Source organism: Stenella coeruleoalba, assembly GCF_951394435.1.
Source record: "Stenella coeruleoalba genome assembly, chromosome: 6".
Taxonomy (NCBI): Eukaryota; Metazoa; Chordata; class Mammalia; order Artiodactyla; family Delphinidae; genus Stenella; species Stenella coeruleoalba.
The window spans coordinates 24862711-24886484 of NC_137151.1; the positions used below are offsets into that span (position 1 = coordinate 24862711).

General features: G+C 43.6%; 1 long non-coding RNA gene across 36 annotated transcripts in view; it reads right to left on the reverse strand.

Annotated features, from left to right (window-relative positions):
- LOC307187927 overlaps positions 1-23774 on the reverse strand; it is a 3519425-nt gene that overhangs the window by 2490620 nt on the left and 1005031 nt on the right. The window contains exon 1 of one of the 36 annotated variants that reach the window (XR_013828759.1): positions 22617-22646. The exons of the other annotated variants lie outside the window; for them this stretch is intronic. This is a non-coding gene — a long non-coding RNA (uncharacterized lncRNA). Of the gene's footprint in view, positions 1-22616; positions 22647-23774 lie in introns of those variants that run through there. 36 annotated transcript variants of the gene reach the window in all.

The following is a 23774-nucleotide window of genomic DNA, read 5'->3' on the forward strand; positions in this document are numbered from 1 at the left end:
GTATGCGTTTTTTCCTGAATATATTCAGGAAAAAACGCATACGCACTTTTTGGCCAACCAAGCAAACTTGCAAAGGAAATCTGCACTACAATGAAGTCTCACTTCCCCCCGGTCAAAAGGGCCATCTGAAAAAAGTGTAAAATCCAGAAAGGCAGGACAGGCCATGGAAAACTGGGAGCCTTGTTATGCTGAAGGGCGGGATGTAAATTGCCAACAACCACTCGGGAGAAGTGTATGGTGTTTCCTGAAACATCTGAAAAACAAAGCAACAGAGCCTAGGGCACTTCCACTTATGGTCCTATAGCTTAGGGAATTTAAAATCAAAAAGACACAACCACCCCAAAGTTTGGAACGGCTCTGTTTACAAGAACCTTGTTTACAGTACAAGTTCAACATCGCAGAAAGTGAAAAATGGATAAAAAAGTTGTGGTATTTACTTACAAAGCAATATCACTCAGCAATGAAATCTGCGTCATCAGGCCCTTAGCAGCACAATGAGTGGATTCAGGTATGATGATTCTAACTGAAATAAGTCACACAGAAAAAGAAACATCATAAGATATCAGTAATACGCGGTATGTAAACTTGGCTACACAGGAACTGAATTACAGAACAGAACAGGGTCTCAAATTTAGAAAACCAACTTATGCTTGCTTAAGGGGAAAGGTGAGTTGGGGTGCTGCATAAAACCAGAGATTGAAATGAGCACAGATAAAGTTCCTTAAGCCAAATATGGAATAGACAAGAGATACTCCTTGCTCAACGAATTGGACTCAACACCGCATATTAAACGCCTAAGAATGTACCTGACTAGTAAGTATCTTAAAACCTATGGATTGCTATGTCTCCGAAAGAGAATCAAGCATGTGTACAGGGGCATAAACGCAGCAGTGATAGGATTGGAGAGTTTCGGTGAGCAAATGAAGACCCTTTGAAGTCATATTGCATGGTATCCATTCCACGGGTTTCAAATACCCAGGTTTAAGGTATTCTTCCTTCAGCTAAAACATGCATGTGGAACCTAGAGTATTATCAACCATGTGATCGGGAGACGTGTTCAAATATGTCTCAGTTTTCGTACCCTGGTACTCGGGTGCAACATTCCAGACGCTTTACTAACACTCTCCCGACTCGGAGAGTCAGTCCCTTTAACCTCCTGTTTGGCACAGTTTGCAATTTCTGTGGAAGATGAACAGGAATAGCGAGAACCAATGAGAGACTAGCTGGAGGTGTCTGGACGGGCAAATTTAACTCTCATTTCCCACCAGGAAGAGGAATTAACCAAAGGCTCAGCGTGCCGTGCCGGAATCAGATTAGGGCCTGAAGCCATCCTGCGGTGTCTCGGTCAGCTCACAAGAAAGCGAGTTGAAGAAAGGAGCTCAGGGGCACTGTAATTCACAAACCTGCAGAGTTATAAATGACAGCTGTCATCCAAAAATAGACTGAAGTAAGGCTGCCAAGAGGACTTGAAAGCAAGGCAGAATTGCAGGAAACCGATTTCAGGAGGTAGACTGGAATTGCATTGAAAGCATAGGAAAAGAGGCAGAACGTCCACAATGATGCACTTGGCCAAAAAGGGCGTATGCGTTTTTTCCTGAATATATTCAGGAAAAAACGCATACGCCCTTTTTGGCCAACCAAGCAAGCTTGCAAAGGAAATCTGCACTACAATGAAGTCTCACTTCCCCCCGGTCAAAAGGGCCATCTGAAAAAAGTGTAAAATCCAGAAAGGCAGGACAGGCCATGGAGAACTGGGAGCCTTGTTATGCTGATGGGCGGGATGTAAATTGCCAACAACCACTCGGGAGAAGTGTATGGTGTTTCCTGAAACATCTAAAAAACAAAGCAACAGAGCCTAGGGCACTTCCACTTATGGTCCTATAGCTTAGGGAAATTAAAATCAAAAAGACACAGCCACCCCAAAGTTTGGAACGGCTCTGTTTACAAGAACCTCGTTTACAGTACAAGTTCAACATCGCAGAAACTGAAAAATGGATAAAGAAGTTGTGGTATTTACTTACAAAGCAATATCACTCAGCAATGAAATCTGTGTCATCAGGCCCTTAGCAGCACAATGAGTGGATTCAGGTATGATGATTCTAACTGAAATAAGTCACACAGAAAAAGAAACATCATAAGATATCAGTAATACACGGAATGTAAACTTGGCTACACAGGAACTGAATTACAGAACAGAACAGGGTCTCAAATTTAGAAAACCAACTTATGCTTGCTTAAGGGGAAAGGTGAGTTGGGGTGCTGCATAAAACCAGAGATTGAAATGAGCACAGATAAAGTTCCTTAAGCCAAATATGGAATAGACAAGAACTACTCCTTGCTCAACGAAATGGACTCAACACCGCATATTAAACGCCTAAGAATATAAATGACTATTAAGTATCTTAAAACCTATAGATTGCTATGTGTCCGAAAGAGAATCAAGCATATGTACAGGGGCATAAACGCAGCAGTGATAGCATTGGAGAGGTTCGGTGAGCAAATGAAGACCCTTTGAAGTCATATTGCATGGTACCCATTCCACGGGTTTCAACTACCCAGGTTTTAGGTATTCTTCCTTCAGCTAAAACATGCATGTGGAACCCAGAGTATGATCAACCATGTGATCGGGAGACGTGTTCAAATATGTCTCAGTTTTCGTACCCTGGTACTCCGGTGCAACATTCCAGACGCTTTACTAACACTCTCCCCACTTGGAGAGTCAGCGCCTTTAACCTCCTGTTTGGCCCAGTTTGCAATTTCTGCGGAAGATGAACAGGAATAGCGAGAACCAATGAGAGGCTAGCTGGAGGTGTCTGGACGGGCAAATTTAACTCTCATTTCCCACCAGGAAGAGGAAATAACCAAAGGCTCAGCGTGCCGTACCGGAACCAGATTAGGGCCTGAAGCCATCCTGCGGTGTTGCGGCCAGGTCACAAGAAACCGAGTTGAAGAAAGGAGCTCAGGGGCACTGTAATTCACAAACCTGCAGAGTTATAAATGACAGGTATCGTCCAAAAATAGACTGAAGTAAGGCTGCCAAGAGGACTTGAAAGCGGGGCAGAATTGCAGGAAACCGATTTCAGGAGGTAGACTGGAATTGCATTGAAAGCATAGGAAAAGAGGCAGAACGTCCACAATGATGCACTTGGCCAAAAAGGGCGTATGCATTTTTTCCTGAATATATTCAGGAAAAAACGCATACGCCCTTTTTGGCCAACCAAGCAAGCTTGCAAAGGAAATCTGCACTACAATGAAGTCTCACTTCCCCCCGGTCAAAAGGGCCATCTGAAAAAAGTGTAAAATCCAGAAAGGCAGGACAGGCCATTGAGAACTGGGAGCCTTGTTATGCTGATGGGCGGCATGTAAATTGCCAACAGACACTCGGGAGAAGTGTATGGTGTTTCCTGAAACATCTAAAAAACAAAGCAACAGAACCTAGGGCACTTCCACTTATGGTCCTATAGCTTAGGGAAATTAAAATCAAAAAGACACAGCCACCCCAAAGTTTGGAACGGCTCTGTTTACAAGAACCTCGTTTACAGTACAAGTTCAACATCACAGAAAGTGAAAAATGGATAAAGAAGTTGTGGTATTTACTTACAAAGCAATATCACTCAGCAATGAAATCTGTGTCATCAGGCCCTTAGCAGCACAATGAGTGGATTCAGGTATGATCATTCTAACTGAAATAAGTCACACAGAAAAAGAAACATCATAAGATATCAGTAATACACGGAATGTAAACTTGGCTACACAGGAACTGAATTACAGAACAGAACAGGGTCTCAAATTTAGAAAACCAACTTATGCTTGCTTAAGGGGAAAGGTGAGTTGGGGTGCTGCATAAAACCAGAGATTGAAATGAGCACAGATAAAGTTCCTTAAGCCAAATATGGAATAGACAAGAGCTACTCCTTGCTCAACGAAATGGACTCAACACCGCATATTAAACGCCTAAGAATGTACCTGACTAGTAAGTATCTTAAAACCTATGGATTGCTATGTCTCCGAAAGAGAATCAAGCATGTGTACAGGGGCATAAACGCAGCAGTGATAGGATTGGAGAGGTTCGGTGAGCAAATGAATACCCTTTGAAGTCATATTGCATGGTACCCATTACACGGGTCTTAACTCTCCTGGTTTAAGGTATTCTTTCTTCAGCTAAAACATGCATGTGGAACCCAAGTATGATCAACCATGTGATCGGGAGACGTGTTCAAATATGTCTCAGTTTTCCTCCCCTGGTACTCGGGTGCAACATTCCAGACGCTTTACTAACACTCTCCCCACTTGGAGAGTCAGCGCCTTTAACCTCCTGTTTGGCACAGTTTGCAATTTCTGCGGAAGATGAACAGGAATAGCGAGAACCAATGAGAGGCTAGCTGGAGGTGTCTGGACGGCCAAATTTAACTCTCATTTCCCACCAGGAAGAGGAAATAACCAAAGGCTCAGCGTGCCGTGCCAGAACTAGATTAGGGCCTGAAGCCATCCTGCGGTGTTGCGGCCAGGTCACAAGAAAGCGAGTTGAAGAAAGGAGCTCAGGGGCACTGTAATTCACAAACCTGCAGAGTTATAAATGACAGCTATCGTCCAAATATAGACTGAAGTAAGGCTGCCAAGAGGACTTGAAAGGGGGGCAGAATTGCAGGAAACCGATTTCAGGAGGTAGACTGGAATTGCATTGAAAGCACAGGAAAAGAGGCAGAACGTCCACAATGATGCACTTGGCCAAAAAGGGCGTATGCGTTTTTTCCTGAATATATTCAGGAAAAAACGCATACGCCCTTTTTGGCCAACCAAGCAAGCTTGCAAAAGAAATCTGCACTACAATGAAGTCTCACTTCCCCCCGGTCAAAAGGGCCATCTGAAAAAAGTGTAAAATCCAGAAAGGCAGGACAGGCCATGGAAAACTGGGAGCCTTGTTATGCTGAAGGGCGGGATGTAAATTGCCAACAACCACTCGGGAGAAGTGTATGGTGTTTCCTGAAACATCTGAAAAACAAAGCAACAGAGCCTAGGGCACTTCCACTTATGGTCCTATAGCTTAGGGAATTTAAAATCAAAAAGACACAACCACCCCAAAGTTTGGAACGGCTCTGTGTACAAGAACCTTGTTTACAGTACAAGTTCAACATCGCAGAAAGTGAAAAATGGATAAAAAAGTTGTGGTATTTACTTACAAAGCAATATCACTCAGCAATGAAATCTGTGTCATCAGGCACTTAGCAGCACAATGAGTGGATTCAGGTATGATGATTCTAACTGAAATAAGTCACACAGAAAAAGAAACATCATAAGATATCAGTAATACACGGTATGTAAACTTGGCTACACAGGAACTGAATTACAGAACAGAACAGGGTCTCAAATTTAGAAAACCAACTTATGCTTGCTTAAGGGTAAAGGTGAGTTGCGGTGCTGCATAAAACCAGAGATTGAAATGAGCACAGATAAAGTTCCTTAAGCCAAATATGGAATAGACAAGAGCTACTCCTTGCTCAACGAAATGGACTCAACACCGCATATTAAACGCCTAAGAATGTACCTGACTAGTAAGTATCTTAAAACCTATGGATTGCTATGTCTCCGAAAGAGAATCAAGCATGTGTACAGGGGCATAAACGCAGCAATGATAGGATTGGAGAGCTTCGGTGAGCAAATGAAGACCCTTTGAAGTCATATTGCATGGTACCCATTCCACGGGTTTCAACTACCCAGGTTTAAGGTATTCTTCCTTCAGCTAAAACATGCATGTGGAACCTAGAGTATGATCAACCATGTGATCGGGAGACGTGTTCAAATATGTCTCAGTTTTCGTACCCTGGTACTCGGGTGCAACATTCCAGACGCTTTACTAACACTCTCCCCACTTGGAGAGTCAGTCCCTTTAACCTCCTGTTTGGCCCAGTTTGCAATTTCTGTGGAAGATGAACAGGAATAGCGAGAACCAATGAGAGACTAGCTGGAGGTGTCTGGATGGGCAAATTTAACTCTCATTTCCCACCAGGAAGAGGAATTAACCAAAGGCTCAGCGTGCCGTGTCAGAACCAGATTAGGGCCTGAAGACATCCTGCGGTGTTGCGGCCAGGTCACAAGAAAGCGAGTTGAAGAAAGGAGCTCAGGGGCACTGTAATTCACAAACCTGCAGAGTTATAAATGACAGCTATCGTCCAAAAATAGACTGAAGTAAGGCTGCCAAGAGGACCTGAAAGCGGGGCAGAATTGCAGGAAACCGATTTCAGGAGGTAGACTGGAATTGCATTGAAAGCATAGGAAAAGAGGCAGAACGTCCACAATGATGCACTTGGCCAAAAAGGGCGTATGCGTTTTTTCCTGAATATATTCAGGAAAAAACGCATACGCCCTTTTTGGCCAACCAAGCAAACTTGCAAATGAAATCTGCACTACAATGAAGTCTCACTTCTCCCAGGTCAAAAGGGCCATCTGAAAAAAGTGTAAAATCCAGAAAGGCAGGACAGGCCATGGAGAACTGGGAGCCTTGTTATGCTGATGGGCGGGATGTAAATTGCCAACAGACCCTCAGGAGCAGTGTATGGTGTTTCCTGAAACATCTAAAAAACAAAGCAACAGAGCCTAGGGCACTTCCACTTATGGTCCTATAGCTTAGGGAAATTAAAATCAAAAAGACACAGCCACCCCAAAGTTTGGAACGCCTCCGATTACAAGAACCTCGTTTACCGTACAAGTTCAATATCACAGAAAGTGAAAAATGGATAAAGAACTTGTGGTACTTACGTACAATGCAGTATCACTCAGCAATGAAATCTATGTCATCAGGCCCATAGCAGCATAATGAGTGGATTCAGGTACGATGATTCTAACTGAAATAAGTCACACAGAAAAAGAAACATCATAAGATATCAGTAATACACGGAATGGAAACTTGGCTACACAGGAACTGAATTACAGAACAGAACAGGGTCTCAAATTTAGAAAACCAACTTATGCTTGCTTAAGGGTAAAGGTGAGTTGCGGTGCTGCATAAAACCAGAGATTGAAATCAGCACAGATAAAGTTCCTTAAGCCAAATATGGAATAGACAAGAGCTACTCCTTGCTCAACGAAATGGACTCAACACCGCATATTAAACGCCTAAGAATGTACCTGACTAGTAAGTATCTTAAAACCTATGGATTGCTATGTCTCCGAAAGAGAATCAAGCATGTGTACAGGGGCATAAACGCAGCAGTGATAGGATTGGAGAAGTTCGGTGAGCAAATGAAGACCCTTTGAAGTCATATTGCATGGTACCCATTACACGGGTTTCAACTACACAGGTTTTAGGTATTCTTCCTTCAGCTAAAACATGCATGTGGAACCCAGAGTATGATCAACCATGTGATCGGGAGACGTGTTCAAATATGTCTCAGTTTTCCTCCCCTGGTACTCGGGTGCAACATTCCAGACGCTTTACTAACACTCTCCCCACTTGGAGAGTCAGCGCCTTTAACCTCCTGTTTGGCCCAGTTTGCAATTTCTGCGGAAAATGAACAGGAATAGCGAGAACCAATGAGAGGCTAGCTGGAGGTGTCTGGACGGGCAAATTTAACTCTCATTTCCCACCAGGAAGAGGAAATAACCAAAGGCTCAGCGTGCCGTGCCAGAACTAGATTAGGGCCTGAAGCCATCCTGCGGTGTTGCGGCCAGGTCACAAGAAAGCGAGTTGAAGAAAGGAGCTCAGGGGCACTGTAATTCACAAACCTGCAGAGTTATAAATGACAGCTATCGTCCAAATATAGACTGAAGTAAGGCTGCCAAGAGGACTTGAAAGGGGGGCAGAATTGCAGGAAACCGATTTCAGGAGGTAGACTTGAATTGCATTGAAAGCATAGGAAAAGAGGCAGAACGTCCACAATGATGCACTTGGCCAAAAAGGGCGTATGCGTTTTTTCCTGAATATATTCAGGAAAAAACGCATACGCCCTTTTTGGCCAACCAAGCAAGCTTGCAAAGGAAATCTGCACTACAATGAAGTCTCACTTCCCCTTGGTCAAAAGGGCCATCTGAAAAAAGTGTAAAATCCAGAAAGGCAGGACAGCCCATGGAAAACTGGGAGCCTTGTTATGCTGAAGGGCGGGATGTAAATTGCCAACAACCACTCGGGAGAAGTGTATGGTGTTTCCTGAAACATCTGAAAAACAAAGCAACAGAGCCTAGGGCACTTCCACTTATGGTCCTATAGCTTAGGGAATTTAAAATCAAAAAGACACAACCACCCCAAAGTTTGGAACGGCTCTGTTTACAAGAACCTTGTTTACAGTACAAGTTCAACATCGCAGAAAGTGAAAAATGGATAAAAAAGTTGTGGTATTTACTTACAAAGCAATATCACTCAGCAGTGAAATCTGTGTCATCAGGCCCTTAGCAGCACGATGAGTGGATTCAGGTATGATGATTCTAACTGAAATAAGTCACACAGAAAAAGAAACATCATAAGATATCAGTAATACACGGTATGTAAACTTGGCTACACAGGAACTGAATTACAGAACAGAACAGGGTCTCAAATTTAGAAAACCAACTTATGCTTGCTTAAGGGTAAAGGTGAGTTGGGGTGCTGCATAAAACCAGAGATTGAAATGAGCACAGATAAAGTTCCTTAAGCCAAATATGGAATAGACAAGAGCTACTCCTTGCTCAACGAAATGGACTCAACACCGCATATTAAACGCCTAAGAATGTAAATGACTATTAAGTATCTTAAAACCTATAGATTGCTATGAGTCCGAAAGAGAATCAAGCATGTGTACAGGGGCATAAACGCAGCAGTGATAGCATTGGAGAGGTTTGGTGAGCAAATGAAGACCTTTTGAAGTCATATTGCATGGTACCCATTCCACGGGTTTCAACTACCCAGGTTTTAGGTATTCTTCCTTCAGCTAAAACATGCATGTGGAACCCAGAGTATGATCAACCATGTGATCGGGAGACGTGTTCAAATATGTCTCAGTTTTCGTACCCTGGTACTCGGGTGCAACATTCCAGACGCTTTACTAACACTCTCCCCACTTGGAGAGTCAGCGCCATTAACCTCCTGTTTGGCCCAGTTTGCAATTTCTGCGGAAGATGAACAGGAATAGAGAGAACCAATGAGAGGCTAGCTGGAGGTGTCTGGATGGGCAAATTTAACTCTCATTTCCCACCAGGAAGAGGAAATAACCAAAGGCTCAGCGTGCCGTACCGGAACCAGATTAGGGCCTGAAGCCATCCTGCGGTGTTGCGGCCAGCTCAAAAGAAAGCGAGTTGAAGAAAGGAGCTCAGGGGCACTGTAATTCACAAACCTGCAGAGTTATAAATGACAGCTATCGTCCAAAAATATACTGAAGTAAGGCTGCCAAGAGGACTTGAAAGCGGGGCAGAAATGCAGGAAACCGATTTCAGGAGGTAGACTGGAATTGCATTGAAAGCATAGGAAAAGAGGCAGAACGTCCACAATGATGCACTTGGCCAAAAAGGGCGTATGCATTTTTTCCTGAATATATTCAGGAAAAAACGCATACGCCCTTTTTGGCCAACCAAGCAAGCTTGCAAAGGAAATCTGCACTACAATGAAGTCTCACTTCCCCCCGGTCAAAAGGGCCATCTGAAAAAAGTGTAAAATCCAGAAAGGCAGGACAGGCCATGGAGAACTGGGAGCCTTGTTATGCTGATGGGCGGCATGTAAATTGCCAACAGACACTCGGGAGAAGTGTATGGTGTTTCCTGAAACATCTAAAAAACAAAGCAACAGAACCTAGGGCACTTCCACTTATGGTCCTATAGCTTAGGGAAATTAAAATCAAAAAGACACAGCCACCCCAAAGTTTGGAACGGCTCTGTTTACAAGAACCTCGTTTACAGTACAAGTTCAACATCACAGAAAGTGAAAAATGGATAAAGAAGTTGTGGTATTTACTTACAAAGCAATATCACTCAGCAATGAAATCTATGTCATCAGGCCCTTAGCAGCACAATGAGTGGATTCAGGTATGATGATTCTAACTGAAATAAGTCACACAGAAAAAGAAACATCATAAGATATCAGTAATACACGGAATGTAAACTTGGCTACACAGGAACTGAATTACAGAACAGAACAGGGTCTCAAATTTAGAAAGCCAACTTATGCTTGCTTAAGGGGAAAGGTGAGTTGGGGTGCTGCATAAAACCAGAGATTGAAATGAGCACAGATAAAGTTCCTTAAGCCAAATATGGAATAGACAAGAGCTACTCCTTGCTCAACGAAATGGACTCAACACCGCATATTAAACGCCTAAGAATGTACCTGACTAGTAAGTATCTTAAAACATATGGATTGCTATGTCTCCGAAAGAGAATCAAGCATGTGTACAGGGGCATAAACGCAGCAGTGATAGGATTGGAGAGGTTCGGTGAGCAAATGAAGACCCTTTGAAGTCATATTGCATGGTACCCATTCCACGGGTTTCAAATACCCAGGTTTAAGGTATTCTTCCTTCAGCTAAAACATGCATGTGGAACCTAGAGTATTATCAACCATGTGATCGGGAGACGTGTTCAAATATGTCTCAGTTTTCGTACCCTGGTACTCGGGTGCAACATTCCAGACGCTTTACTAACACTCTCCCGACTTGGAGAGTCAGTCCCTTTAACCTCCTGTTTGGCACAGTTTGCAATTTCTGTGGAAGATGAACAGGAATAGCGAGAACCAATGAGAGACTAGCTGGAGGTGTCTGGACGGGCAAATTTAACTCTCATTTCCCACCAGGAAGAGGAATTAACCAAAGGCTCAGCATGCCGTGCCGGAATCAGATTAGGGCCTGAAGCCATCCTGCGGTGTTTCGGCCAGCTCACAAGAAAGCGAGTTGAAGAAAGGAGCTCAGGGGCACTGTAATTCACAAACCTGCAGAGTTATAAATGACAGCTGTCGTCCAAAAATACACTGAAGTAAGGTTGCCAAGAGGACTTGAAAGCGGGGCAGAATTGCAGGAAACCGATTTCAGGAGGTAGACTGGAATTGCATTGAAAGCATAGGAAAAGAGGCAGAACGTCCACAATGATGCACTTGGCCAAAAAGGGCGTATGCGTTTTTTCCTGAATATATTCAGGGAAAAACGCATACGCACTTTTTGGCCAACCAAGCAAGCTTGCAAAGGAAATCTGCACTACAATGAAGTCTCACTTCCCCCCGGTCAAAAGGGCCATCTGAAAAAAGTGTAAAATCCAGAAAGGCAGGACAGGCCATGGAGAACTGGGAGCCTTGTTATGCTGATGGGCGGGATGTAAATTGCCAACAACCACTCGGGAGAAGTGTATGGTGTTTCCTGAAACATCTAAAAAACAAAGCAACAGAGCCTAGGGCACTTCCACTTATGGTCCTATAGCTTAGGGAAATTAAAATCAAAAAGACACAGCCACCCCAAAGTTTGGAACGGCTCTGTTTACAAGAACCTCGTTTACAGTACAAGTTCAACATCGCAGAAAGTGAAAAATGGATAAAGAAGTTGTGGTATTTACTTACAAAGCAATATCACTCAGCAATGAAATCTGTGTCATCAGGCCCTTAGCAGCACAATGAGTGGATTCAGGTATGATGATTCTAACTGAAATAAGTCACACAGAAAAAGAAACATCATAAGATATCAGTAATACACGGAATGTAAACTTGGCTACACAGGAACTGAATTACAGAACAGAACAGGGTCTCAAATTTAGAAAACCAACTTATGCTTGCTTAAGGGTAAAGGTGAGTTGGGGTGCTGCATAAAACCAGAGATTGAAATGAGCACAGATAAAGTTCCTTAAGCCAAATATGGAATAGGCAAGAGCTACTCCTTGCTCAACGAAATGGACTCAACACCGCATATAAACGCCTAAGAATGTACCTGACTATTAAGTATCTTAAAACCTATAGATTGCTATGTGTCCGAAAGAGAATCAAGCATGTGTACAGGGGCATAAACGCAGCAGTGATAGGATTGGAGAGGTTCGGTGAGCAAATGAAGACCCTTTGAAGTCATATTGCATGGTACCCATTACACGGGTCTTAGCTCTCCAGGTTTAAGGTATTCTTCCTTCAGCTAAAACATGCATGTGGAACCCAAGTATGATCAACCATGTGAACGGGAGACGTGTTCAAATATGTCTCAGTTTTCCTCCCCTGGTACTCGGGTGCAACATTCCAGACGCTTTACTAACACTCTCCCCACTTGGAGAGTCAGCGCCTTTAACCTCCTGTTTGGCCCAGTTTGCAATTTCTGCGGAAGATGAACAGGAATAGCGAGAACCAATGAGAGCCCAGCTAGAGGTGTCTGGACGGGCAAATTTAACTCTCATTTCCCACCAGGAAGAGGAAATAACCAAAGGCTCAGCATGCCGTACCGGAACCAGATTAGGGCCAGAAGCCACCCTGCGGTGTTGCGGCCAGCTCACAAGAAAGCGAGTTGAAGAAAGGAGCTCAGGGGCACTGTAATTCACAAACCTGCAGAGTTATAAATGACAGCTATCGTCAAAAAATATACTGAAATAAGGCTGCCAAGAGGTCTTGAAAGCGGGGCAGAATTGCAGGAAACCGATTTCAGGAGGTAGACTGGAATTGCATTGAAAGCATAGGAAAAGAGGCAGAACGTCCACAATGATGTACTTGGCCAAAAAGGGCGTATGCGTTTTTTCCTGAATATATTCAGGAAAAAACGCATACGACCTTTTTGGCCAACGAAGCAAGCTTGCAAAGGAAATCTGCACTACAATGAAGTCTCACTTCCCCCCGGTCAAAAGGGCCATCTGAAAAAAGTGTAAAATCCAGAAAGGCAGGACAGGCCATGGAGAACTGGGAGCCTTGTTATGCTGATGGGCGGGATGTAAATTGCCAACAGACACTCGGGAGAAGTGTATGGTGTTTCCTGAAACATCTAAAAAACAAAGCAACATAACCTAGGGCACTTCCACTTATGGTCCTATAGCTTAGGGAAATTAAAATCAAAAAGACACAGCCACCCCAAAGTTTGGAACGGCTCTGTTTACAAGATCCTCGTTTACAGCACAAGTTCAACATCACAGAAAGTGAAAAATGGATAAAGAAGTTGTGGTATTTACTTACAAAGCAATATCACTCAGCAATGAAATCTGTGTCATCAGGCCCTTAGCAGCACAATGAGTGGATTCAGGTATGATGATTCTAACTGAAATAAGTCACACAGAAAAAGAAACATCATAAGATATCAGTAATACACGGAATGTAAACTTGGCTACACAGGAACTGAATTACAGAACAGAACAGGGTCTCAAATTTAGAAAACCAACTTATGCTTGCTTAAGGGGAAAGGTGAGTTGGGGTGCTGCATAAAACCAGAGATTGAAATGAGCACAGATAAAGTTCCTTAAGCCAAATATGGAATAGACAAGAGCTACTCCTTGCTCAACGAAATGGACTCAACACCGCATATTAAACACCTAAGTATGTACCTGACTAGTAAGTATCTTAAAACCTATAGATTGCTATGTCTCCGAAAGAGAATCAAGCATGTGTACAGGGGCATAAACGCAGCAGTGATAGGATTGGAGAGGTTCGGTGAGCAAATGAAGACCCTTTGAAGTCATACTGCATGGTACCCATTCCACGGGTTTCAACTACCCAGGTTTTAGGTATTCTTCCTTCACCTAAAACATGCATGTGGAACCCAGAGTATGATCAACCATGTGATCGGGAGACGTGTTCAAATATGTCTCAGTTTTCCTCCCCTGGTACTCGGGTGCAACATTCCAGACGCTTTACTAACACTCTCCCCACTTGGAGAGTCAGCGCCTTTAACCTCCTGTTTGGCCCAGTTTGCAATTTCTGCGGAAGATGAACAGGAATAGCGAGAACCAATGAGAGCCCAGCTAGAGGTGTCTGGACGGGCAAATTTAACTCTCATTTCCCACCAGGAAGAGGAAATAACCAAAGGCTCAGCATGCCGTACCGGAACCAGATTAGGGCCAGAAGCCACCCTGCGGTGTTGCGGCCAGCTCACAAGAAAGCGAGTTGAAGAAAGGAGCTCAGGGGCACTGTAATTCACAAACCTGCAGAGTTATAAATGACAGCTATCGTCAAAAAATATACTGAAATAAGGCTGCCAAGAGGTCTTGAAAGCGGGGCAGAATTGCAGGAAACCGATTTCAGGAGGTAGACTGGAATTGCATTGAAAGCATAGGAAAAGAGGCAGAACGTCCACAATGATGTACTTGGCCAAAAAGGGCGTATGCGTTTTTTCCTGAATATATTCAGGAAAAAACGCATACGACCTTTTTGGCCAACGAAGCAAGCTTGCAAAGGAAATCTGCACTACAATGAAGTCTCACTTCCCCCCGGTCAAAAGGGCCATCTGAAAAAAGTGTAAAATCCAGAAAGGCAGGACAGGCCATGGAGAACTGGCAGCCTTGTTATGCTGATGGGCGGCATGTAAATTGCCAACAGACACTCGGGAGAAGTGTATGGTGTTTCCTGAAACATCTAAAAAACAAAGCAACATAACCTAGGGCACTTCCACTTATGGTCCTATAGCTTAGGGAAATTAAAATCAAAAAGACACAGCCACCCCAAAGTTTGGAATGGCTCTGTTTACAAGAACCTCGTTTACAGCACAAGTTCAACATCACAGAAAGTGAAAAATGGATAAAGAAGTTGTGGTATTTACTTACAAAGCAATATCACTCAGCAATGAAATCTGTGTCATCAGGCCCTTAGCAGCACAATGAGTGGATTCAGGTATGATGATTCTAACTGAAATAAGTCACACAGAAAAAGAAACATCATAAGATATCAGTAATACACGGAATGTAAACTTGGCTACACAGGAACTGAATTACAGAACAGAACAGGGTCTCAAATTTAGAAAACCAACTTATGCTTGCTTAAGGGGAAAGGTGAGTTGGGGTGCTGCATAAAACCAGAGATTGAAATGAGCACAGATAAAGTTCCTTAAGCCAAATATGGAATAGACAAGAGCTACTCCTTGCTCAACGAAATGGACTCAACACCGCATATTAAACGCCTAAGAATGTACCTGACTAGTAAGTATCTTAAAACCTATAGATTGCTATGTCTCCGAAAGAGAATCAAGCATGTGTACAGGGGCATAAACGCAGCAGTGATAGGATTGGAGAGGTTCGGTGAGCAAATGAAGACCCTTTGAAGTCATATTGCATGGTACCCATTCCACGGGTTTCAACTACCCAGGTTTTAGGTATTCTTCCTTCACCTAAAACATGCATGTGGAACCCAGAGTATGATCAACCATGTGATCGGGAGACGTGTTCAAATATGTCTCAGTTTTCCTCCCCTGGTACGCGGGTGCAACATTCCAGACGCTTTACTAACACTCTCCCCACTTGGAGAGTCAGCGCCTTTAACCTCCTGTTTGGCCCAGTTTGCAATTTCTGCGGAAGATGAACAGGAATAGCGAGAACCAATGAGAGGCTAGCTAGAGGTGTCTGGACGGGCAAATTTAACTCTCATTTCCCACCAGGAAGAGGAAATAACCAAAGGCTCAGCGTGCCATACCGGAACCAGATTAGGGCCAGAATCCACCCTGCGGTGTTGCGGCCAGCTCACAAGAAAGCGAGTTGAAGAAAGGAGCTCAGGGGCACTGTAATTCACAAACCTGCAGAGTTATAAATGACAGCTATCGTCAAAAAATATACTGAAATAAGGCTGCCAAGAGGTCTTGAAAGCGGGGCAGAATTGCAGGAAACCGATTTCAGGAGGTAGACTGGAATTGCATTGAAAGCATAGGAAAAGAGGCAGAACGTCCACAATGATGCACTTGGCCAAAAAGGGCGTATGCGTTTTTTCCTGAATATATTCAGGAAAAAACGCATACGCCCTTTTTGGCCAACCAAGCAAGCTTGCAAAGGAAATCTGCACTACAATGAAGTCTCACTTCCCCCCGGTCAAAAGGGCCATCTGAAAAAAGTGTAAAATCCAGAAAGGCAGGACAGGCCATGGAGAACTGGGAGCCTTGTTATGCTGATGGGTGGGATGTAAATTGCCAACAACCACTCGGCAGAAGTGTATGGTGTTTCCTGAAATATCTGAAAAACAAAGCAACAGAACCTAGGGCACTTCCACTTATGGTCCTATAGCTTAGGGAAATTAAAATCAAAAAGACACAGCCACCCCAACGTTTGGAACGGCTCTGTTTACAAGAACCTCGTTTACAGTTCAAGTTCAACATCGCAGAAAGTGAAAAATGGATAAAGAAGTTGTGGTATTCACTTACAAAGCAATATCACTCAGCAATGACATCTGTCATCAGGCCCTTAGCAGCACAATGAGTGGATTCAGGTATGATGATTCTAACTGAAATAAGTCACACAGAAAAAGAAACATCATAAGATATCAGTAATACACGGAATGTAAACTTGGCTACACAGGATCTGAATTACAGAACAGAACAGGGTCTCAAATTTAGAAAACCAACTTATGCTTGCTTAAGGGTAAAGGTGAGTTGGGGTGCTGCATAAAACCAGAGATTGAAATGAGCACAGATAAAGTTCCTTAAGTCAAATATGGAATAGACAAGAGCTACTCTTTGCTCAACGAATTGGACTCAACACCGCATATTAAACGCCTAAGAATGTACCTGACTAGTAAGTATCTTAAAACCTATGGATTGCTATGTCTCCGAAAGAGAATCAAGCATGTGTACAGGGGCATAAACGCAGCAGTGATAGGATTGGAGAGGTTCGGTGAGCAAATGAAGACCCTTTGAAGTCATATTGCATGGTACCCATTCCACGGGTTTCAACTACCCAGGTTTAAGGTATTCTTCCTTCAGCTAAAACATGCATGTGGAACCTAGAGTATGATCAACCATGTGATCGGGAGACGTGTTCAAATATGTCTCAGTTTTCGTACCCTGGTACTCGGGTGCAACATTCCAGACGCTTTACTAACACTCTCCCCACTTGGAGAGTCAGCGCCTTTAACCTCCTGTTTGGCCCAGTTTGCAATTTCTGTGGAAGATGAACAGGAATAGCGAGAACCAATGAGAGCCCAGCTAGAGGTGTCTGGACGGGCAAATTTAACTCTCATTTCCCACCAGGAAGAGGAAATAACCAAAGGCTCAGCATGCCGTACCGGAACCAGATTAGGGCCAGAAGCCACACTGCGGTGTTGCGGCCAGCTCACAAGAAAGCGAGTTGAAGAAAGGAGCTCAGGGGCACTGTAATTCACAAACCTGCAGAGTTATAAATGACAGCTATCGTCAAAAAATATACTGAAATAAGGCTGCCAAGAGGTCTTGAAAGCGGGGCAGAATTGCAGGAAACCGATTTCAGGAGGTAGACTGGAATTGCATTGAAAGCATAGGAAAAGAGGCAGAACGTCCACAATGATGTACTTGGCCAAAAAGGGCGTATGCGTTTTTTCCTGAATATATTCAGGAAAAAACGCATACGACCTTTTTGGCCAACGAAGCAAGCTTGCAAAGGAAATCTGCACTACAATGAAGTCTCACTTCCCCCCGGTCAAAAGGGCCATCTGAAAAAAGTGTAAAATCCAGAAAGGCAGGACAGGCCATGGAGAACTGGGAGCCTTGTTATGCTGATGGGCGGGATGTAAATTGCCAACAGACACTTGGGAGAAGTGTATGGTGTTTCCTGAAACATCTAAAAAACAAAGCAACATAACCTAGGGCACTTCCACTTATGGTCCTATAGCTTAGGGAAATTAAAATCAAAAAGACATAGCCACCCCAAAGTTTGGAACGGCTCTGTTTACAAGAACCTCGTTTACAGCACAAGTTCAACATCACAGAAAGTGAAAAATGGATAAAGAAGTTGTGGTATTTACTTACAAAGCAATATCACTCAGCAATGAAATCTGTGTCATCAGGCCCTTAGCAGCACAATGAGTGGATTCAGGTATGATGATTCTAACTGAAATAAGTCACACAGAAAAAGAAACATCATAAGATATCAGTAATACACGGAATGTAAACTTGGCTACACAGGAACTGAATTACAGAACAGAACAGGGTCTCAAATTTAGAAAACCAACTTATGCTTGCTTAAGGGGAAAGGTGAGTTGGGGTGCTGCATAAAACCAGAGATTGAAATGAGCACAGATAAAGTTCCTTAAGCCAAATATGGAATAGACAAGAGCTACTCCTTGCTCAACGAAATGGACTCAACACCGCATATTAAACGCCTAAGAATGTACCTGACTAGTAAGTATCTTAAAACCTATAGATTGCTATGTCTCCGAAAGAGAATCAAGCATGTGTACAGGGGCATAAACGCAGCAGTGATAGGATTGGAGAGGTTCGGTGAGCAAATGAAGACCCTTTGAAGTCATATTGCATGGTACCCATTCCACGGGTTTCAACTACCCAGGTTTTAGGTATTCTTCCTTCACCTAAAACATGCATGTGGAACCCAGAGTATGATCAACCATGTGATCGGGAGACGTGTTCAAATATGTCTCAGTTTTCCTCCCCTGGTACGCGGGTGCAACATTCCAGACGCTTTACTAACACTCTCCCCACTTGGAGAGTCAGCGCCTTTAACCTCCTGTTTGGCCCAGTTTGCAATTTCTGCGGAAGATGAACAGGAATAGCGAGAACCAATGAGAGGCTAGCTAGAGGTGTCTGGACGGGCAAATTTAACTCTCATTTCCCACCAGGAAGAGGAAATAACCAAAGGCTCAGCGTGCCATACCGGAACCAGATTAGGGCCAGAATCCACCCTGCGGTGTTGCGGCCAGCTCACAAGAAAGCGAGTTGAAGAAAGGAGCTCAGGGGCACTGTAATTCACAAACCTGCAGAGTTATAAATGACAGCTATCGTCAAAAAATATACTGAAATAAGGCTGCCAAGAGGTCTTGAAAGCGGGGCAGAATTGCAGGAAACCGATTTCAGGAGGTAGACTGGAATTGCATTGAAAGCATAGGAAAAGAGGCAGAACGTCCACAATGATGCACTTGGCCAAAAAGGGCGTATGCGTTTTTTCCTGAATATATTCAGGAAAAAACGCATACGCCCTTTTTGGCCAACCAAGCAAGCTTGCAAAGGAAATCTGCACTACAATGAAGTCTCACTTCCCCCCGGTCAAAAGGGCCATCTGAAAAAAGTGTAAAATCCAGAAAGGCAGGACAGGCCATGGAGAACTGGGAGCCTTGTTATGCTGATGGGCGGGATGTAAATTGCCAACAACCACTCGGCAGAAGTGTATGGTGTTTCCTGAAATATCTGAAAAACAAAGCAACAGAACCTAGGGCACTTCCACTTATGGTCCTATAGCTTAGGGAAATTAAAATCAAAAAGACACAGCCACCCCAACGTTTGGAACGGCTCTGTTTACAAGAACCTCGTTTACAGTTCAAGTTCAACATCGCAGAAAGTGAAAAATGGATAAAGAAGTTGTGGTATTCACTTACAAAGCAATATCACCCAGCAATGACATCTGTCATCAGGCCCTTAGCAGCACAATGAGTGGATTCAGGTATGATGATTCTAACTGAAATAAGTCACACAGAAAAAGAAACATCATAAGATATCAGTAATACACGGAATGTAAACTTGGCTACACAGGAACTGAATTACAGAACAGAACAGGGTCTCAAATTTAGAAAACCAACTTATGCTTGCTTAAGGGGAAAGGTGAGTTGGGGTGCTGCATAAAACCAGAGATTGAAATGAGCACAGAGAAAGTTCCTTAAGCCAAATATGGAATAGACAAGAGCTACTCCTTGCTCAACGAAATGGACTCAACACCGCATATTAAACGCCTAAGAATGTACCTGACTAGTAAGTATCTTAAAACCTATGGATTGCTATGTCTCCGAAAGAGAATCAAGCATGTGTACAGGGGCATAAACGCAGCAGTGATAGGATTGGAGAGGTTCGGTGAGCAAATGAAGACCCTTTGAAGTCATATTGCATGGTACCCATTCCACGGGTCTTAACTCTCCAGGTTTAAGGTATTCTTCCTTCAGCTAAAACATGCATGTGGAACCCAAGTATGATCAACCATGTGAACGGGAGACGTGTTCAAATATGTCTCAGTTTTCCTCCCCTGGTACTCGGGTGCAACATTCCAGACGCTTTACTAACACTCTCCCCACTTGGAGAGTCAGCGCCTTTAACCTCCTGTTTGGCCCAGTTTGCAATTTCTGCGGAAGATGAACAGGAATAGCGAGAACCAATGAGAGGCTAGCTGGAGGTGTCTGGACGGGCAAATTTAACTCTCATTTCCCACCAGGAAGAGGAAATAACCAAAGGCTCAGCGTGCCGTGCCGGAACCAGATTAGGGCCTGAAGCCATCCTGCGGTGTTGCGGCCAGGTCACAAGAAAGCAAGTTGAAGAAAGGAGCTCAGGGGCACTGCAATTCACAAACCTGCAGAGTTATAAATGACAGCTATCGTCCAAAAATAGACTGAAGTAAGGCTGCGAAGAGGACTTGAAAGCGGGACAGAATTGCAGGAAACCGATTTCAGGAGGTAGACTGGAATTGCATTGAAAGCATAGGAAAAGAGGCAGAACGTCCACAATGATGCACTTGGCCAAAAAGGGCGTATGCGTTTTTTCCTGAATATATTCAGGAAAAAACGCATACGCCCTTTTTGGCCAACCAAGCAAGCTTGCAAAGGAAATCTGCACTACAATGAAGTCTCACTTCCCCCCGGTCAAAAGGGCCATCTGAAAAAAGTGTAAAATCCAGAAAGGCAGGACAGGCCATGGAGAACTGGGAGCCTTGTTATGCTGATGGGCGGGATGTAAATTGCCAACAGACACTTGGGAGAAGTGTATGGTGTTTCCTGAAACATCTAAAAAACAAAGCAACAGAGCCTAGGGCACTGCCACTTATGGTCCTATAGCTTAGGGAAATTATAATCAAAAAGACACAGCCACCCCAAAGTTTGGAACGGCTCTGTTTACAAGAACCTCGTTTACAGTACAAGTTCAACATCGCAGAAAGTAAAAAATGGATAAAGAAGTTGTGGTATTTACTTACAAAGCAATATCACTCAGCAATGAAATCTGTGTCATCAAGCCCTTAGCAGCACAATGAGTGGATTCAGGTATCATGATTCTAACTGAAATAAGTCACACAGAAAAAGAAACATCATAAGATATCAGTAATACACGGAATGTAAACTTGGCTACACAGGAACTGAATTACAGAACGGAACGGGGTCTCAAATTTAGAAAACCAACTTATGCTTGCTTAAGGGTAAAGGTGAGTTGGGGTGCTGCATAAAACCAGAGATTGAAATGAGCACAGATAAAGTTCCTTAAGTCAAATATGGAATAGACAAGAGCTACTCCTTGCTCAACGAAATGGACTCAACACCGCATATTAAACGCCTAAGAATGTACCTGACTAGTAAGTATCTTAAAACCTATGGATTGCTATGTCTCCGAAAGAGAATCAAGCATGTGTACAGGGGCATAAACGCAGCAGTGATAGGATTGGAGAGGTTCGGTGAGCAAATGAAGACCCTTTGAAGTCATATTGCATGGTACCCATTACACGGGTCTTAACTCTCCAGGTTTAAGGTATTCTTCCTTCAGCTAAAACATGCATGTGGAACCCAAGTATGATCAACCATGTGAACGGGAGACGTGTTCAAATATGTCTCAGTTTTCCTCCACTGGTACTCAGGTGCAACATTCCAGACGCTTTACTAACACTCTCCCTACTTGGAGAGTCAGTCCCTTTAACCTCCTGTTTGGCCCAGTTTGCAATTTCTGCGGAAGATGAACAGGAATAGCGAGAACCAATGAGAGGCTAGCTGGAGGTGTCTGGACGGGGAAATTTAACTCTCATTTCCCACCAGGAAGAGGAAATAACCAAAGGCTCAGCGTGCCGTACCGGAACCAGATTAGGGCCTGAAGCCATCCTGCGGTGTTGCGGCCAGCTCAAAAGAAAGCGAGTTGAAGAAAGGAGCTCAGGGGCACTGTAATTCACAAACCTGCAGAGTTATAAATGACAGCTATCGTCCAAAAATAGACTGAAGTAAGGCTGCCAAGAGGACTTGAAAGCAGGGCAGAATTGCAGGAAACCGATTTCAGGAGGTAGACTGGAATTGCATTGAAAGCATAGGAAAAGAGGCAGAACGTCCACAATGATGCACTTGGCCAAAAAGGGCGTATGCGTTTTTTCCTGAATATATTCAGGAAAAAATATTCAGGAATATATTCAGGAATATATTCAGGAAAAAATATTCAGGAATATATTCAGGAAAAATCGCATACGCCCTTTTTAGCCAACCAAGCAAGCTTGCAAAGGAAATCTGCACTACAATGAAGTCTCACTTCCCCCCGGTCAAAAGGGCCATCTGAAAAAAGTGTAAAATCCAGAAAGGCAGGACAGGCCATGGAGAACTGGGAGCCTTGTTATGCTGATGGGCGGGATGTAAATTGCTAACAGACACTCCGGAGAATTGTATCGTGTTTCCTGAAACATCTAAAATACAAAGCAACAGAGCCTAGGGTACTGCCACTTATGGTCCTATAGCTTAGGGAAACTAAAATCAAAAAGACACAGCCACCCCAAAGTTTGGGACGCCTCTGTTTACAAGAACCTCGTTTACAGTACAAGTTCAACATCGCAGAAAGTGAAAAATGGATAAAGAAGTTGTGGTATTTACTTACAAAGCAATATCACTCAGCAAGGAAATCTATGTCATCAGGCCTTTAGCAGCACAATGAGTGGATTCAGGTATGATGATTCTAACTGAAATAAGTCACACAGAAAAAGAAACATCATAAGATATCACTAATACACGGAATGTAAACTTGGCTACACAGGAACTGAATTACAGAACAGAACAGGGTCTCAAATTTAGAAAACCAACTTATGCTTGCTTAAGGGGAAAGGTGAGTTGGGGTGCTGCATAAAACCAGAGATTGAAATGAGCACAGATAAAGTTCCTTAAGCCAAATATGGAATAGACAAGAGCTACTCCTTGCTCAACGAAATGGACTCAACACCGCATATTAAACGCCTAAGAATGTACCTGACTAGTAAGTATCTTAAAACCTATGGATTGCTATGTCTCCGAAAAAGAATCAAGCATGTGTACAGGGGCATAAACGCAGCAGTGATAGGATTGGAGAGGTTCGGTGAGCAAATGAAGACCCTTTGAAGTCATACTGCATGGTACCCATTCCACGGGTTTCAACTACCCAGGTTTTAGGTATTCTTCCTTCACCTAAAACATGCATGTGGAACCCAGAGTATGATCAACCATGTGATCGGGAGACGTGTTCAAATATGTCTCAGTTTTCCTCCCCTGGTACTCGGGTGCAACATTCCAGATGCTTTACTAACACTCTCCCCACTTGGAGAGTCAGCGCCTTTAACCTCCTGTTTGGCCCAGTTTGCAATTTCTGCGGAAGATGAACAGGAATAGCGAGAACCAATGAGAGCCCAGCTAGAGGTGTCTGGACGGGCAAATTTAACTCTCATTTCCCACCAGGAAGAGGAAATAACCAAAGGCTCAGCATGCCGTACCGGAACCAGATTAGGGCCAGAATCCACCCTGCGGTGTTGCGGCCAGCTCACAAGAAAGCGAGTTGAAGAAAGGAGCTCAGGGGCACTGTAATTCACAAACCTGCAGAGTTATAAATGACAGCTATCGTCAAAAAATATACTGAAGTAAGGCTGCCAAGAGGACTTGAAAGCGGGGCAGAATTGCAGGAAACCGATTTCAGGAGGTAGACTGGAATTGCATTGAAAGCATAGGAAAAGAGGCAGAACGTCCACAATGATGCACTTGGCCAAAAAGGGCGTATGCGTTTTTTCCTGAA